The 17,031-nt window shown below is 35.4% G+C and overlaps 1 protein-coding gene and 1 non-coding gene across 2 annotated transcripts in view; both read right to left on the bottom strand.

Moving 5' to 3' along the window:
* The window catches only part of TEKT3 (tektin 3), a 61,152-nt gene that overhangs the window by 21,914 nt on the left and 22,207 nt on the right, over positions 1-17,031 (bottom strand). The gene's annotated exons all lie outside the window — the stretch shown is intronic.
* On the bottom strand, positions 2,975-3,117 carry LOC141515821 (U4 spliceosomal RNA). The gene has a single exon (XR_012476558.1). It is a non-coding gene; the product is annotated as a U4 spliceosomal RNA (small nuclear RNA).

A 17,031-nucleotide genomic window follows, 5' to 3' on the forward strand; every position in this document is an offset into this window, starting at 1 on the left:
TTTTTATTTTTTTTATCTATAAAACAATCATTTGATAGATTGGTATGGCACTAAATAAATAAGCTAATGTAGGTAGTAATGCTGTTTTTATTATTGACTCAGCCTACTCATGATAATTAGTATTTCTCCAATTATTTAGATTTATTTTCAGAAAATATATTGTAGTTGTTTCTCAATGATGTAAACATTCTATAGTTATTTTAAATGGAACTACTCTTTCTGCTTCCCTTCTTTTGTATTAAACAGAAATTCTGATTAAGTTGTATGGATTTATATTTTGGAACTTTATCAAAATCACCATTTCAACTAATTTTTAGTTGATTTTTTAGTTTCTCTAAGAATCACATTATCTGCAAAAAAAAAGTGATAATCTGTTTTCCTCTTTGTCTAAATTTATTCCCTCAATTTCTTTTTCTTGTCATGGCTATTGAAGCAGTGATGATGATAATGGATAAACTTGCTCTAAACTTCTTAGGAAGTCCTTTTATTTGTCCTCATTATATTTAATGCTGACTTCGTTGTTGTTTTTAGATTTATCTTGATTTGAAAGGAGTATACTGGAAATTCCAACTATTATAGTTTTAACCTTCTATTTCGCCCTGTAACATATAGCTTTTCCTTTAAGTATTTAGATACAGTACCACTTGGCCCATGCATATCAGGTATTTATATTAATTCATTATCTATGGTACATTTTAACCTGTAAATCTGTTTAATTTCTTTTTAAATCAAGTCTATTTTTTTGCTATTGCCTTAAGATATTGGCAACTCTGATCTTTTGAGTTCAGCTTAATTGTAATAGATTTTATTTAATATTAATATTATTTTTAATTATATATTTATATATAAATACAATAATATTCATTATTATTATTATTTATAAGATAATAGATTTTATTTATTGTGTGAATCTTTGTTTCATTTGTGTTTCTTCTGATGCAATCATTCTGGAAAGCAATTTAAAACTAAGCTCAAAAGGCAATAAAACTGTGCATACCCTTTGCTTAAGCAATAAAACTACTGGCTCATTATCACAAAGAGATCATTTTTTTTAAAAAAGGGAAAGGACTCCATGGACAAAAATATTTACAGCATTTCTTTTTGTAGAAGCAAAGAATTGGAAAATGAGGGGATGCCCATCACTTGGGGAATGTTAAACAAATTATGCTATATGAATGTGGTGGAAGTACTACTGTCCTGTAAGAAATCAGGAGCAACTGGACTTCAGAAAATTCTGGAAAGGTTTTCAATAATTGATGCTGAGTGAAAGTTAGTAGAATCAGGAGAACATTGTACACATAAACAGCAACATTGTGTAAGTATCTACTAGCATCTCTCAGCAGTTCAGTGATCAAGGACAATTTTAAAAGACCTGTGGTGGAAAATGCCATTCACATCCAGAGAAAAATTTATTAAGTTTGAATGCAGACCAAAGTATACTATTTTCACTTTTAAAACATGGTTTTTATTTTTTCATGTTTTTCTCTTTAGTTCTTCTTTTATGATTTGACTAATATGGAAATATATTAAATATGAGTGTACATGTATAATCTCTATCACATGATTTACTATCATGGGAGGGGCAGGGAAGGGGAAAAATAAAATGTGAAACTCAAAAGCTTACAAAAGATGAATGCTGAAAAGTATCTTTTGCATATAACTGAAAAAATAAAAGTAAAATAACATTTTAAAAATGTGATTATTGGGGCGGCTAGGTGGTGCAGTGGATAGAGCACTGGCCCTAGAGTCAGGAGTACCTGAGTTCAAATCTGGCCTCAAACACTTAGTAATTACCGACACTTAATAATTACCGACACTTAATAATTACCTAGCTGTGTGGCCTTGGGCAAGCCACTTAATCCCATTGCCTAGCAAAAAGTTAAAAAAAATAAGAAAAATGTGATTCTTATAAAAATATTGTTAGATTCTGTTTCTTATCAGTGTTGCTGTTATTTTCTAACTTATTGGTGAATTCATATCATTCATGTTCACCTTTAGAATCATCATCTATGTCATATGCCTTCTTTTTTTCCTTATACTTTTATCTGCTTCCTTATTCCCCTTTACAAAGAATGGTGATACAAATGTATGTTCAGTATCAGTGCTCTTTGATGAAGTCTCTTTCTGCTCCCTTGATACTCTTTTAGACCTGAAACACATCTTTTTTTAGTTTTTTTGCAAGGCAGCAGGGTTAAGTGACTTGCCCAAGGTCACACAGCTAGGTAATTATTAAGTGTCTGAGACTGGATTTGAACACAGGACCTCTTGACTCCAGGACTCGGTGCTCAATCCACCTACCTGCCCCTCTGAAACACAATTTAAAATTTTTTTTTCCTTTCCTTTTGAAACTTTTCACGATTTGCTTTCTTAAGTTAGAGTTTCTTTTGCTTAGGATGAGACTCTCCCTTTTTCATTCTCTCCTCTTTCTCTGTTCAGTTAAATGTGTTTCTACATTAAATTCTTCACCTATATATGCTTGTGGTTCAATCCTCCTATGATTGGTTCAAATAAAAATGAGCCTATTGCTTCACCTCCCACTTATTCCTTGTTAGTATGGTTAACTACTTGTACATTCTGATTATATGAGACAATAAGATCTTTCCTCTTTTTCTTTAGTGTTTCTTCCCCCCCCCCCCATCCCATTCCTTCCTTTGTGATTATGAGAAAATAAAAATATTTGCAAGTCCTCTCTTTTATTTAAATATGATTCCCTTATAACAGTTATGTTTGGGGGAGAGGAAGGCATTTGGATCATTTCCCCCAAATGCTTCATTATTGTAGAGTTCCTCATATTCACTTGTATTTACCCCTCCATTTTTTTCAAGTAACCTTATCCTATACTTTATTTTTTTGACTAGCAACAAAATACTGAAGTGAGTAACATAAATTACTTTAGAAAATAGAGCTTGAAATTGAATAGTAATATAAAGAAAAAAATTTGAGGAGTACTTTTTTTCATACAAGAATAATTCAGTCTCTGTAGAGACTGTCAAATAATTGCTAATGCTGACTATATTTCAAGTTTTCATGGCAGGGTATTGGGAAAAGTTTTCCATTTAGCAATAATCATGCCTCAAATAAACCTTATTGGCTATTATACTTCCACTGCGAAAAGCTTATCATATTTACCTTTTTTTGGGGGGGTTTACAAGGCAAATGGGGTTAAGTGGCTTGCCCAAGGCCACACAGCTAGGTAATTATTAAGTGTCTGAAACCAGATTTGAACCCAGGTACTCCTGACTCCAGGGCCGGTGCTTTCTCCACTATACCACCTAGCCACCCCTTGTATTTACATTTTAATGTTTTATTTTTTCACTGCTCTCTGAATTTCACAGTTTCTATTTAACTCTGATATTCTTATGATGAATGTATTTTTCCCCTGTAGAATTATATTGTTTTTCTGGGTTATTTCTTGGGCCATATTTATCATCTTTTGGAATGTTGTATTCCAAAATTTTCTGCTTCTTTATGATGGTAGCTGTCACATCTTGTGTGAGCCTGACTATGCCTCCTCTGTACTATTCTTTGGCTGAGTACAGTATTTTTTTCATTCTCCTGAAAACTCATGTTTTTGCTATGACACCACAAAGATCTTTTATTTGGGGTTTCTTTCAAAAAGAGATCAAAGGATCCTTTTTAATTTCATTTTGAATTCTGTTTCTAATAGATCTGAACAATTTTAATTATGATTTATTGAAAACTGATAAACCAGGCTCTTTTCTCTTAGTTATAACTTTCGTGTAATCCAATGACCTTTAAATTATCTCTCCTAACTTTCTTTGAGACTTTGTGTGAAAGTGTTGTAGAGTAATTTGTTTATTCTTGGCCTGATCTTTGTTTTTTTTCTGCTCTTTCTTCTAGAAATACTTCCTGAATTAGGACTTGCATTAGGGTCAGACTCTGTATACTTCTGTATGAAATATCTGTGTCTTGTACAGTTTTTATCTGTATTATCCAGGATCTTTTCTCTGTTTTCTCTGGTTAGCTATGAATAGTTATGCTCTTCAAGGATCTCCGGGTGCCTGACGCCAAACTGCTTAGTTGGCCCTAAGCAATCGACCCTAGGACTTAATCTGATTGCTCCTCTCCTGGGAAGTGGCAGGGAGGAAAAAAAGGGAAGAAGGGACTGATAAAAGGGAACGTGAAGGAAAATTAAAAGTAAAGTTAAAATTTAAAGAAAAAGTTAAAGGGGAAAGGGAGCAAAACATTTGTGATGAGAAATAAGAGGAAAGGGAAAAAAAAGTACAAATGGGGAAAAGCAGCATGGAGGGAAATACAGAATTAGTCATCTTAACTGTAAATGTGAATGGGATAAACTTTCCCATAAAACAGAAACTGATAGCAGAATGGATTAAAAATAAGACTCATATATTGTTTTCAAGAAATCTGACATAGAGAGATACACACAGGGTAGAGATAAAAGGCTGGAGCAAAATATACTAAGCTTCAGCAGAAGTAAACAAATCAGGGGTAGGATACTGATCTCAGACAAAACAAAAGCAAAAATAATGTTTTCATTAAAAGAGATAAGGAAGAAAACTACAACTTCTTAAAATGGCAACATAGGCAATGAGTTATACCATCATTAAACATATATGTAACATATATTAAACATATAAACATATAGTGGTACAGCATCCAAATTCTTACAGGAGAAGCTGAGAGAATTACAAGGAGACAGAGACAACAAAACTTTAAAATGGGGTACACTCAACCTCCTTGTCTCTGATTTAGATTAATCTAACTATAAAATAAGAAGGAAGTTAAGAAGGTGAATAAGAACTTTAAAAACTTAGATATTATAGAACTCTGGAGAAAACTGAATGCAGACAGAAAAAAATATAACTTTTTCTCTCCAAGACATGGCACCTATTCCAATGACCATGTACTAGGGCATAAAAACTTCACAATCAAATACAGAAAGGCAGAAATAATAAATTCATGCTTTTTCAGATCATGATACAATGAAAATTCATGTCATAAAGGTCCATGAAAAGATAAATCAAAAATTAATTGTACACCATATTCCTTAATTTTGAAGAATGAGTAAATGTAACAACAAATCATAGAAATAATCAACAATTTCATCCAAGAAAATGATGATAATGAGATATAATTCTAAAATTTATGGGATACAGTCAAAGTAGTTTTTAGGGGGAAATTTATATCTCTTAATGTTTATAGAGGAAATAAAAGAATTGGATATCAACTAAAAAAGCTAGAAAAAGAGCAAATTAAAGATCTCCAATTAAATACCAGATTAGAAATTATGAAAATCAAAGGAGAGATTAATGAAACTGAAAGCAAGAAAATCATCGATCTAATATATAAAACTAAGAGTTAGTTTTACCAAAAAAACCCCCAATAGATAAATCTTTGGCTAATCTGATTTATAAAAAAGAATATCACCAAATTACCAATATCAAAAATGAAAAGGATGAACTCACCACCCATGAATAAGAAATTAAAGAGATAATCCAGAGCTATTTTGCCCAACTATATACTGATAAATTTGACAACCTTAGTAAAATGAATTATTTGCAAAAATACAAACTACCAAGATTAACAGAGCAGGAAATAAAATAACCCCATTTCAGAAAATGAAATTGAAGAAACTATTAATAAACTCCCTAAGAAAAAGTCTCCAGGTATAGATGGATTTACAAGTGAATTCTACAAAATATTTAAGGAATAATTAATTCCAATTCCATATAAATTATTTTTAAAAATAGGAGGAAGAGTTCTGCCAAATTCCTTTTTTTTGGCATGAATATGGTGCTAATACCAAAAGTAAAAAGAGTCAAAATAGAACGAAGAAAATCTCCTTAATGAATTTTGATGCAAAAAAATTTTTTTAGGTTTTTTGGAAGGCAAAGTGGCTTGCCCAAGGCTACACAGCCAGGTAATTAATTATTAAGTGTCTGAGGCCAGATTTGAACTCAGGTACTCCTGACTCCAGGGCCGGTGCTCTATCCACTGTGCCACTTAGCTGCCCTGATACAAAAATCTTAAATAAAATTTTAGCAAAGAGATAACAATAAGGTATTACTAGGATAATGCAACATGATTAGGTAGAATTTATATCAGGTAGGCAGGAATGGTTCAACTTAAATAAACATCTCAATAACAAAACCAATAGAGATAATACAATTATTTCAATAGATGCTGGAAAAGTCTTTGACAAAATATAACATCCATTCCTACTAAAAACACTAGAGATTATAGGAATAAATGAAGTTTTCCTTAAAATAATTAGCAATATCTATCTAAAACCATCATCAAATATTATATATAATTGGGATAAACTTGGAGAATTTCCAATAAGATCAGGAATGAAAAAACAAGATGCCCATTGTGACTACTACTATTCAATATCATAATAGAAACATTAGCTTCTGCAATAAGAAAATGAAACTGAAGGAATTAGAATTAGCAATGAGCAAGAAAAACTTTCATTCTTTGTAGATGATATGATGGTATTCTTAGAGATCCCTAGAAAATCATATTAAAAAAACTCTTTGAAACAATTAACAATTTCAGCAAAGTAGCAGTTATATAAAATAAACCCACATATATCATCAGCATTCCTATATATGAACAACAAAGCCCAAGAGCAAGAGATAGAAAGAGAAATTCCATTAAAAGTAACTGCATGGGAATCTACCTCCCATGACAAATCCAGAAACTGTATAAACACAATTATAAAACACTTCACAAAAATAAAGTCAGTTCTAAACAAAACTGGAAAAATATCCCAAGTTAACATAATAAAAAAATACCCAAATTAAATCACTTATTCAGTGCCATGCAAATAAAACTACCAAATATCTATTTTTAGAGAGCTAGGAAAAATAGTAACAAAATTCATCTGGAATAACAATAGGTCAAGAATATCAAGGGAATTGATGGAAAAAATATAAATGAAGGTTGCCTAGCTATAACAGATCTAAAATTATGTTATAAAGCAGGAGTCATCAAAACTGTCTGATATTGGTTAAACAACAAAGTAAATAGTGGATTAGGATAGGTACAAAAGAAAAAGTAGTAAATAGCTATAGTAATATATTGTTTAACAAATCCAAAGATATTAGCTTCTGGGATGTGAATTCACAATTTGACAAAAAATGTTGGAAAAACTGGAAAATAATATGGCAAAAACTATACATAGATCCACATCTCAAACCCTATAATCAAAATACAGTTAAAATGGGTTCAGCCTTAAAGACATAAAGAGCGATACCTTAGACCAATTTACAGATCAAGAAATATTCTATCAGATCTACAGAAAGGAGAGGAATTTATGACTAAATAAGACATCGAGTACATTATAAAATTCAAAGTGGATGATTTTGACTTTATTAAATTGAAAAGTTTTTACAGTACTAAAACTAATGCTGCCATGATTAGAAGGAAAACAGAAAGCTGGGAAATAATATTCACAGCTAGGGACTCTGAGAAAGGTCTCATTTCTAAAATATATAGGGAATTGAATTAAATTTATAAGCTTACAAGTAATTCCCCAATTAATAAATGATCAAAGGGTAGTTTTCAAACAAAGAAATTGAAGTTATATAATCATATGAAAAATGCTTCAAATCATTGTTTATTAGAGAAATGCAAATTAAAATAACCATGAAGCACCACCTCACACCTATAAGATTGGCTAAGATGATAAAAAGGGGAGACAACGCATTGTAGGTGGAGTTGTGAACTAATCCAACCATTCTGGAGAGCAATATGGAACTACACTGAAAGAGCAATAAAACTGATGCAGCAATACCAACACTAGGTCTACATCCATTAGAAATAAAAAAATGGAAAAGTCCCACATGTTCCAAAATATTTGTAGCCACTCTTTTTGTAAAGAATTGGAAATTGAAGGGAATGGCTGAGCAAGTTATGGTATATGGATATTATTGAGTGCTACTGTTCCGTAAGAAACTATGAATAGGGGCAGAGCAAAGATGGCAGAGTGAAGGCAAGAAGTTCCAGAAACTCTCCTCCAGGCCTTTCAAATGCCTTTAAATAATGACTATAAGCAAATTCTAGAGTGGTAGGACCCACAGAAAGACTGAATGAAACAATTTTTTTGCCTAAGACATCTTGGAAGATCTGCAGGAAAAGACCATTACACCTAGATTGGAAAGGGCCACAGCACAGCACAGCCACACTGAAATGGGAAAACAGCTCCAGTAAGCCAGGAACAACTTGAGGGGCACCTGGGTCCATGGCAGCCTGTGAGGTTTCTAGACCTCTCAGCCCAGGGATTACCAAGGACAAATTGGAGGGTCAATAGGAAAACTCTGCTATACCAAAATGAGTACAGAATCCAGCCCAGTGCAAGCCTCAGTGTAGTCCCTGCCCTGAGAACCAGAAGGCCTGGGGAGCCACCTGGTAGCTACTTCCAGAGCATTCAGCCTACAGAAGTAAGGGGGGTGGGGCAAGAATGCAGAGTTCTCTATGCTATCTCTGAGGCAGGACTCTGTTGCTTTGCCCATGTTCAGATTTCAGTCTCAGAAAGGGGAGCTTTACTGCCATAGTGGAGCAGAGACCCTCCTTAAAACTTCAGGGCAGAGGGTACTGCTTATGTTCATTCACAGACCAGAGCACAGGCCAGCACAGCAGGCAGAGACTCTCATAAGACCTTGAAGGAATTGAGGTCCCTGGAGGGGTATCCCTGAAAACAGCTGTAAAAACCCAGCTAGGTAGCACAGTGGATAGAGCACTGGCCCTGGAGTCAGGAGGGCCTAAGTTCAAATCTGGCCTCAGACATTTAATAATTACCTAGCTGTGTGATTTTTTGGATGAATCACTTAACCCCATTGCCTTGCACTAAAAGAAACTCAAACCCTCAAGAATTTGGGAAAGTGTGTCCTCCATGTTCAGAGAGGCCTGGAAGGATGTGCATCAAGTGATGCTGAGTGAGATGAACAGAATCAGAACATTGTACACCATAACAGCAACATGGGGATGATGATCAATCTTAATGGACTGGCTCATTTCATCAGTGCAACAATCAGGGACAATTTTAAGGTATCTATGATGGAGAATACCATCTATATGCAAAGAAAGAATTGTGGAGTTTAAGGAAATACCAAAGACTATTACCTTTAATTAAAAAAAAATGTTATCTTATTATGTAATTTTGCTATCTCTTGTATTTTATTCTTTCCTTAAGGATATGATTTCTCTCTCAACACATTCAATTTTGATCTCTCTCTCTCTAATATATATTAGAGAGAGAGAGAGAGAGAGAGAGAGAGAGAGAGAGAGAGAGCATTGAAACAATGTAAAGACTATCAGACTGCCTTCTGTGGGGGGAGGGAAACAAGATTGGGGGGAAAATTGTAAAATTCAAAAAACAATAAAAAAAAGGAAGTGTGTCCTCCACCCTGGAAGTTGAGCCTCACCTTACTAATGAGTTAAAATCAAGTCATAGTCAAGGGGAGAGAGAACAGAATAGATGGGGGGGGTGGGGAAGAATAGGGTGGAGGGGAAATACACTAGTAAGAGCAACAGAAGGAAAAAGAACCTAACCATAGAAGATAACAAAGTTAAAGATTTTGTATCCAAAGCCTCCAAGAAAAATAGGAATTAGTCTCAAGCTATGGAAGAGCTCAAAAATGATTTTGAAAAAATCAAGTAAAAGAAATAGAGGAAAAATTGGGAAAAGAAATGAGATGTGAGAAAATCATGAAAACCAAGTCATCAGCTTGGTGAAGGAAATACAAAAAATAAAATAAAATAGCATCTTAACAACCAGATTAGGTCAAATGGAAAAAGCATTCCAAAAAGTCAATGAAGAGAAGCTTTAAAAAGAAGAGTTGACCACATGGAAAAGGGGATACAAAAGCTCTCTGAAGAAAATAATTCCTTCAAATGTAGAATGGAGCTAAGGGAAGCTGATGACTTTGTGAGAAACAGAGAGATAATCAAAGAAAACCAAAGGAATGAAAAACCAGAAGAAAATGTGAAATATCTTATTGGGAAAACAACCGTCCTGGAAAACAATTCTAGGAGAGGTAATTTAAAAATTATTGAGCTACCTGAAAGTCATGACCAGGAAAAGAGCCTAGACTTCATTTTTCAAGAAATAATATAGCAAAATTGCCCTGAGATCCTAGAAGCAGAGGGTAAAATAGAAATTGATAGAATTCACCAATCATTTCCTCAAAGAGATCCCCAAAGAAAATTTCCAGGAATATTATAGCCAAATCCCCAAACTTCCAAGTCAAAGAGAAAATACTAAAAACTGCCAGAAACAAACATTTCAACTACCATGACTCTATAGTCAGGATTACACAGGAACTACCAGCATCTACATTAAGGGCTCATAGGGCTTGGAATATGATATTTCAGAAGGCAAAAGGTCTTGGTTTACAACTGAGAACCAACTATTCAGCAAAACTGAACGTCCTCTTTCAGGGGAAAAGATAGCCTTTCAATGAAACAGGGGACTTGCAAGTTGTCCCATTGAAACAACCAGAGCTGAACAGAAACTTTGATTTCCAATTATGGGACTCAGTGGAATCATAGAGGGGGTGGACAAGGAGGACTAATTATAAGGAACTTAATGATGTTGAACTGTTTGTATTTCTGCATGGGAAGAAGACACTGATAACTCATATGAACTTTCTCATTTATAAGAGCAGTTAGAAAGAACACGTATAGACAAGGCACAGGAAGGAGTTGAATATAATTGCAGAATATAGTAAAAAGATGTAGTCAATGGGTGATAAAGGAAAGTATCAGGAGGAAGAGAAAGAAGAGGAAGTAGGGGTTAGTATAGTTCACATAAGAGTCAAGAAAAAAATGTTTTACAATGGAATGGGGGGCAATATCTTACCCTAGAGAAAAATGGGGTGAAAGGGATGGAATAAAGGGGAATGGGGGGAGGGAAGGGGGGAATATTGTGGGAGAGGGAATATTGGTGGGAGAGGGGACACATTTCTGAACAGGGGCAGGATGAAAGGAGAGAGAGAATACAATAAGTGAGAGTGGGGAAGAATAGAGTGGAGGGAAATACAGCTAGTAATAGAAACTGTGGGAACAATATTGAAGCAACTTCTCTGGTGGACTTATGATAAAGAAAGCAACTCATCACAGAGACAGAGTTGTTGGAATATGAACATAGACTGAAGTAAACTTTTTTCCCCTCTCTCTCACTATTCTTGAGGTTTCTCATCTTTTTTTGGGGGTATGTTTACTCTCACAACAAGATTATTGTAATAATATAAAATAAACCAAAAAAAGAATATACTTAAAAAAGAAATTCTCCAGGAAAAATCCCCTGATATCCTTGAAACAGAGGGTAAAATAGAAATTTAGAGGATCCCCCAATCACCTCCTGAAAGAGGTCCCCAAACAAAAACTGCCAGGAATATTATGGCCAAATTCCAGAACTCCCAAGTCAAGGAGAAAAATATTATATAAGCAGTCAGAAAGAAACAATTCAAATATTGTGAAGCTACAGTCAGGATTACACAGGATTTAGCAGCTTCTATATTAAGGGCTTGTAGGGCTTGGAATATGATATTTTGGAAGGCAAAAGAGCTTGTATTACAACTGAGAATCAACCACCCAGCAAAATTGAACATCCTCTTTCAGAGGAAAAGATGGACATTCAATGAAAGAGGGGAATTTCACTTTCCTTTTGAAATGACCAGAGTTGAATAGAAAGTCTTATCTTCAAGCACAGATCTCAGGTTAAGCATAGAGAGGGTGGACTGGAGGGTTTTGAACTGCTTGTATTCCTTCATGGGAAGATGATACTGATAATTCATAAAAACCTCATTTATTTGGTCAGTTAGAAGGAGCATATATAGACAAGGCACAGGAGGGAGCTGAGTATGAAGGTATAATATATTTAAAGATGGAATTAATGAATGGGAAAGAAATGTACTGGGAGAAAGGGAAAGGAGAGTTGGAATGGGCTTAGTTATTTCACATAAAAGAGACAAGAATAAATTTTTGCAATGTCATGGAAGGGGGGAAGGTGAGGGGGAATGAGTGAGTCTTCATTCTCATTGGAAGTGGTACAAAGAGGAAACCATGTACAGGCTCATTTGGGTATAGCAATCTATCTTACCCTAGAGGAAAATAGGATAGGAGGAAAGGGATGGGAGAAAGGGTAGAAGAGGAGGGAAGGGGAGGTGCAGGTGATAGAAGAGAGGGAAGATCGTAGGAGAGGGTAGTCAGATGCAATACACTTTTGAGGAGGGACAGAGTGAAAAAAGAGAGAGAAATTAGAATAAATGAGGGTGAGGAGGAATAAGATGGAGGGAAATAACAGTTAACAATAGCAACTGGGAAAATACTGAATCAATTTCTTTGATGGATTTATGATAAAGAATACTATTCATTCCAAAGACAGATCTGATGGTATCTGAATACAGACTGAAGCATGCTTTTTTTTCTTTCACTTTATTTTGCTTGAGGTTTCTATTTCTTTGTGAACTTATAAATATGCAAATGGAAGAATGTTTAAAAACTTTTATATTTATGTAATTGGAAAAATAAAACAAAACATCAAAAAATAAACATTATCTACTACTTCAGGTTCCTGCTTTTCTAGTTTTGTCTGCATTGGATTTGTGTAAAACCTTTTTAATTTAAAGCAGTCAAAATTATTCATTTTATTTCCTGTAACTTTCTACCTCTTGTTTGTTCCTATCTAACAAGTAATGTCTTCTATGTTTCCATAATATACTACACTCTTATGTTTAAATCATGTGTCCACTAGGATTTTATCTTGTTATACTCTGTGAGATAATATTCTGTGCCTGGCTTCTGCCATACTACTTTTCAGTTTTTCTATTTCATTTTTTTTTATCAAAAGTGAGTTCTGACTCCAGTGACTGGGATCTTTGGGTTTATAAAATTCTAGGTTACTATTTTCCTTTGCTTCTTTATATTGTGCAATGTTTACCATTGATCAACTACACTATTTCTTATACATTAGCAAATTTGCTTATTTTGTAGTATAGTTACCAGATCTTGGTATTGCTAGGACCCTTTTCCAGTTTTTTTTTCACTGAATACACCTTGATTATCTTTACCTTTTATTTCTCCATATTCTGTCTGCATTTATTTTTATTTTTTATTTTATTTTAATTTTTAAATTTTTAATTTTTTACAATTTCTCCCCTAATCTTGCTCCACCCCCCCCCCCCCCACAGAAGGCAGTCAGCTTGTCCCCACATTGTTTCCGTGGTATACATTGATCCAAGTTGAATGTGATGAGAGAGAAATCATATCCTTAAGGAAGAAAAATATTGTGCCTGATTGTTACACTAATGGAATAAGCAAGTCCATCAAGGTTGATCATCACCCCCATGTTGCTGCTAAGGTGTATACAGTGTTCCTCTGGTTCTCCTTATCTTGCTCAGCATCAGTCCATGCAAATCTCTCTGGGCTTCCCTGAACTCCCATCCCTCCTGGCCTCCAATAGAACAACAGTGTTCCATCAAATATCTATACCACATTTCGTTAAGCCATTCCCCAATTGAAGGACATCTATTAACTTCCAATTCTTTGCCACCACGAACAGAGTTGCTACAAATATTTTTGTACAAGTGATTTTTTAATATATTACTAGAATATTCTTTTTAAGAGTAAACATAATACCTCTTCCCCAAAAAATATAGAACCTCATGAGAAATAAAGAGACAAAAAATGTGTTTCAGTCTGTGTTCTGATACCATCAGCTCTGTCTCGAGTGGATCACACTCTTTAATACAAGTCCATCACAGATGTTACTTCCATATTTTTCCACTGTTGCTGTTGCTGATTGTAATTCCCTCCATCCATTCCTTCCTACTACCATATATTTTCTCCCTCTCCTTTCACTCTGTCCCTCTTCTAAAATGTGCTGTAGAGTAGCTGAGTGGTGCAGCAGACTGATCACTGGCCCTGGGACCAAGAGATCCCAAGCCCACATACCACCCCTGAGACCCAGCTAGCACTCAGTCCCATGGTCCAGGACAGACCACCCAATCCCAGCCCCTTGAAAGAAGTGAAAAAGAAAGCATTATATCTGATTATTCTTTCCTATGATCGACCCTCTCCTCTATCATCCACATCCCCCCTCTTCCCGCCGTCCCCCTTCTCTCCTTTTTACTCTAGATATCTATACCCTATTGAGTGTGTATACTGTTTCCTCTCTAAGCCATTTCTTGTGAGATTGAAGGTTCCCTCATCCCCCCCCTTGCCTTCCCCCCTTCCATATCATTGCAAAAAAATCATTTATATGAATTTTATATGAAATCATTTATATGAAATATAAATGGCCTATTCTACCTCTCCTTTCTCTTACTCCCAGTACATTTCCATTTTAGCCATTGACTCCATTTTTACATTATATCTTCAAATTCAGCTGTCTCCTGTGCTTCATCTATAAAAGTTCTATCTACCTGCTCTTATTAAATGAGAAGTTTCATATGAGTATCATCAGTATCATTTTTTCTATGCAAGAATACATGCAGTTCATCATAATTAAATCCCTTATATTTTTACCCTTCTCCTCCACTTTCTATGCTTCACCTGAGTCCTGTATTTGAAAGTCAAATTTTCTGTTCATCTCTGGTTGTTTCAACCAAACATTTGAAATTCCCCTGGAATTTCATTGTCCATCATTGTCCAAGTCCATTGAAAGTCCATCTTTTCCCCTGGAAGAGGATGTTCTGTTTTACTGGGTAGTTGATTCTCAGTTGCATTCCAAACTCTTTTGCCTTTGGGAATATCATATTCCAAATTCTACGAGTCCTTAATGTAGTTGCTGCTAAGTTTTGTGTGTTCCTGACTGCAGCTCCATGATATTTGAATTGTGTTCTGGCTGCTTATAATATTTTCTCTTTGACTTGGGAGTTCTGGAACTTGGCTATAATATTCCTGGGGGTTGTTTTTTTCTTTTTTTGGATGTCTTTCCAGGGGGAGATTGCTGGATTCTCTCAATTTCTATTTTACCCTCTGCTTCTAGGATATCAAGGCAATCCCTGTAGGAATTCTTTAAAAACAAGGTCAAGATTCTTTTCCTGATCATGACTTTCAGGTATTCCAATAATGTTTAAATTATCTTTCCTGAATCTGTTTTCCAGATCAGTTGTTTTTTTTTGACGTTTCACATTTTCTCCTAATTTTTCATTCTTTTTGCTTTTGAAGTATTGTGTCTTGACTTCTCATAAAGTCATCAGCTTCTTTTAGCTCCATTCTAGATCTGAAGGATTTGTTTTCCTCATAGAACTTTCTTATCTCCTTTTCCATCTGGCCAATTCTGCTTTTTAAAGCATTCTTCTCCTCAAATAACTTTTTGAGCTGTTTTATCCATTTGACCTATCCCAGTTTTTAACATGTTATTTTCTTCAGCAATTTTTTGGATCTCCTTGACTAAGCTGCTAACTTCATTTTCATGTTTTTCCTTAATCTCTCTCATTTCTTTTCCCAATTTTTCTTCTATCTCCTTTACTTGATTTTTAAAGTCTTTTTTTGAGCTCTGTCAGAGCCTGAGTCCAATTTCCATTTTTCTTGGAGTCTTTAGATGTAGGAGCTTGTATTTCCTCATCTTCAGATTGAGTATTTTGATCTTTCTTGGGATCATAGACAAAGTCTTTCTCAATGGTGTTCCTCTTTTTTCTCTGTTTACTCATTTCTCCAGTCTGTGCCTGGTTTTGGGGGTGCTTCCTGAGCTTTTGAGTATTATTGGGACACCTCCCCCACAAGGACCTCAGTATGTGAAACTGTCTGCTCTCCTGGTCTGTGAATGACCACAAGTGCACCCCTCTGCCATGGGACTAGGGGGGTCCTGTTCTATGTGGGGGGCCTAGACTGCAATTAGGATCTGAATGTGGTCAGAGCCCCAGAGTCCTGTTCCAGGGACAGAGGACAGACTTTGGAAGTCTCTCTCCACCCCCTACCTTCAGTGGACTGAGCACTCAAGGCTCAGTTGCCTGGAGGCTCCTGCTTGCTGGCTCCAAGTCTGCTTCCATTTCATGGATCTGGGATGCCATGGCCACTGTCACTGTGCTGACGGTCCTGAGGGCCTGGGCTTCACACTTGCTCTGGCAGAGGTCTCCCCAATGATCCTCTAAGTTATGCTGGTGCTCCCTGGGGTGAAGATCAGGAAACTGTTTCTGCTGAAGGGAACCATATCTCCCAGGTGCCCTGGGGTTGTTTTGGGGAGGCTAAAACTTCTTCACTCTGGCAGGCGGCTACTCTAGCCTCTTGTAGCAAAATTTTTCCACTATTTCCCAGGTTACCTTGGGCTGGAGAATTGCCTCACTGGGTCTTTCTGTGGGTTCTGTCTCTCAAAAATTTAATTAGAGTCATAATTCTAAGATCTTTGAAATATTTTGGAGAGAACACCTAGGAGTCTCTTCTCCTATCGCCTTCTTGGCTCTGCCCCTGCATTTATTTATTTATTTTTAGGTTTTTGCAAGGCAAATGGGGTTAAGTGGCTTGCCCAACCACACAGCTAGGTAATTATTAAGTGTCTGAGACCGGATTTGAACCCAGGTACTCCTGACTCCAAGGCCGGTGCTTTATCCACTATGCCACCTAGCCGCCCCTTGCATTTATTTTTAAATCTAATTTCTCTTTATACCTTCTCTTGCTGGACTTTGTTGGTAATATAAAAATTTTTGGAAATCTATCTACAAACACACACACATATAGGAATTATATGAATTACAATCCATATTGAAAGACAGTTACAAGGGGCGGCTACGTGGTACAGTGGATAGAGCACTGGCCCTGGAGTCAGGAGTACCTGAATTCAAATCTGGCCTCAGACACTTAATAATTACCTAGCTGTGTGGCCTTGGGAAAGCCACTTAACCCCATTGCCTTGCAAAAAAATAACTAAAAAAAAAAGACAGTTACAAAACATTCTTCCCACTAATATAAATTGAAATGGAGAAAAGTAATTTTCTCATAGATTGGTCAAGTCAATGTAATATAAATGACAATACTATTTAAATTTGCTTATTCTATGCTATATTGGTGAAAATACCAACAGATAACTTAATAGAGTTGGAA

This window comes from Macrotis lagotis, chromosome 2 (assembly GCF_037893015.1).
Source record: "Macrotis lagotis isolate mMagLag1 chromosome 2, bilby.v1.9.chrom.fasta, whole genome shotgun sequence".
In the NCBI taxonomy this organism is placed as follows: Eukaryota; Metazoa; Chordata; class Mammalia; order Peramelemorphia; family Peramelidae; genus Macrotis; species Macrotis lagotis.